This window comes from Vitis riparia, chromosome 15, assembly GCF_004353265.1.
Source record: "Vitis riparia cultivar Riparia Gloire de Montpellier isolate 1030 chromosome 15, EGFV_Vit.rip_1.0, whole genome shotgun sequence".
NCBI lineage: Eukaryota > Viridiplantae > Streptophyta > Magnoliopsida > Vitales > Vitaceae > Vitis > Vitis riparia.
The window spans coordinates 12,017,770-12,020,238 of NC_048445.1; the positions used below are offsets into that span (position 1 = coordinate 12,017,770).

The following is a 2,469-nucleotide window of genomic DNA, read 5'->3' on the forward strand; positions in this document are numbered from 1 at the left end:
CCTAGTAAGTTGAAGAATAATCTTTCAATGCATTTCTCTTTGGTTATTAATGTGTTGTAGTACAAATTAAGGTCATAAGATAAGTACATTATGAATTTTGTATATACAAACAATGGTCTTTGCTGATCTGATAAGATGTCTTATTTGTTGCACACCATCATGTTATTACTACAGATCATTCTTCTTCTCTGTTATAATAAAATAGGATCTCTTTCAAAGATGGAAAGGACAATTCACCTCGAAACTTTCTTGCTAGTACCCACTTCGAGGTTGTTCATAAGAATCAAATGACTCTCTTCAATCCCCCATTTGTATATGGTTTTCTCACCTTTTTGACTTCAACTACTTCTCAAGTGCCATCTTCTAAGTCATATATCAAGCAATCTAAATAAGGAACATACCTTGATTCCTTCATATGCCCAATCAAATTTTCCAGAACTTGATATATCCCCTCTATTTTGGGGCCCACCTCATCCCCAACAACAAAACTATAGACATGATTTCCTACCTCGACCCAGCTCCTACCAGTCTCCTTCTTATTTCCCATTCTTTTCATCAACTTTCTCAGTCTTACAAACTCCCCCACTTACCATCAGCAGCATATATATTTGATAGCATCACATAAGTCCCTGTCATATTAGGCCTCAGATCCAATATCCTGTGAGCAGCTAATTTTCTGGAATTGGGAAACCTATGTGCTTTACAAGCTCCAAGAAATGGCCCCCAAACGCACTCATCAGGCTTGAATGGCATGCTCTCTATGAGTTCATAAGCTTCCTCAACTTTCCCAGCACGTCCTAGCAAATCCACTTCACACCCATAAATCTCCTGGTCTGGACTAATGTTATAATCACCCACCATTAATTTAAAATATCTCAAGCCTTCATCTACAAGTCCAGCATGACTGCAAGCACTAAGAATGCCTATAAACAAGACTCAGTCAGGCTTAATATCTGACCTGACCATCTTGTCAAACAATTCAACAACCTCTTCTCCATACCCATGAGTCTCATACCCAATCATCATGGTAGTCCAAGAAACCAAATCTCTACGAGACATACCCCCAAAAACTTGGTACGAATCAGCAATATTTCCACATTTGGAATACATGTCTATAAGGGCATTAGACAAGGCCAAATTCCCATCAAGGCCTCTTCGAATAATCCTCCCATGAATTTGTTGTCCATAATTCAAAAATGCTAACGTCACGCAGGCAGCCATAATGCTGGTAAATGTGAAGCTAACTAAGATAAGAAGAAATAACATGTAGGATAAATCACTCAAAGAGGGTATATCCGAAGTCTCAGAAGAATTTGACACTGGTCGGATAAATTTTATACTTAAATTGAATATAGAATGTCTACCCACCTGGTTTGAGTGAAGATCTAATGTCCCTAAAAGAGAAAGTGCCCCAATCTCTGCTGGTAGCAAAGACAACACATTATTCTTGAAACTTGAAGCCACAACAACTAGATGAATATCAAATATAAAAAGATTTAAAATGAAAGAAAATCTACGTACACCAGACACTCCCAAATATCTAAATTTTTTTGCAACAAGGAATGAGAATATGACCCCATATAAAACTCTACAAGGGAACAACAACCCTTTATTGATGCTGGTGTTGATGAAATTCCTGCATAACTCAGATGCACATGTTTCATTAGAAGAGTTGAGAGAAAATAGTTCAGATAAAAGAGTATACTTAAAAACCACTATTAATTCCTCTAAAACTTTACATACGTACTGGAAAAACCTTGTAGAGACTAGATTCACTAACTGTTCTGATGAAAGTCAAGACGAATGAGACGTGAAAGCCTTCCAATATTCTCTGGCAAGCCAGTCAACAAGTTTCTTGCTGTGAAAATAGCAAGCAAACACAGTTTTGAGAATACTTTAAGTATATTTAAACAAAGAATCAGATATTGGTAGCATTAGATAAAGGACTATTTACATGTCTCAGTTGGATTGGATCTTTCATATCCCGCGATCAAGGTGTTCCATGTGATCAAATCCCTTTGATTCATTTCATAGAAATATCTATTTGCTTCAGAGAAACAACTACACCTGCAATACATGTCTAGTATAGAATTCATGACAGGATGATTGGATTCAAACCCATGTTTAGTCACTGCTGCATGCAGTTTTGGACTAATTGAATCAAGTTTCTCATTATGAGTGGAATTGGATAAAAATGAGTGGTAGATAGTAGTCATGAGTGGATACATCTAGTGTTCTAATCTTGGTTCAGAACTATGTTTTGGACTATTTGATAATAGTATAAGATCATGTATACTTGCTGGGTTGTTTGTGGATACATTTTGATATATTTAGGATACATATTTATATCTTTTTAATGAACTTTCAAACACAAATATAAAATAATGTTGTTTTTTTTCATACTTGCAAAAGATTAGGTGACATGTTTAATATACATTGGATGTAGATTTTTTTCATTGAATTTTTAAT

The 2,469-nt window shown here is 35.6% G+C and overlaps 1 long non-coding RNA gene and 1 pseudogene across 1 annotated transcript; both read right to left on the reverse strand.

Moving 5' to 3' along the window:
• Positions 1-349: 349 nt before the first annotated feature.
• Positions 350-1,266, reverse strand: LOC117931965 (annotated as a pseudogene).
• A 346-nt stretch (positions 1,267-1,612) lies between these two features.
• Positions 1,613-2,091, reverse strand: LOC117932811. The gene is made up of 3 exons (XR_004654231.1): positions 1,955-2,091; positions 1,781-1,858; positions 1,613-1,636 (listed from the first exon to the last, which is right to left on the reverse strand). It is a non-coding gene; the product is annotated as an uncharacterized LOC117932811 (long non-coding RNA).
• Positions 2,092-2,469: the final 378 nt, after the last annotated feature.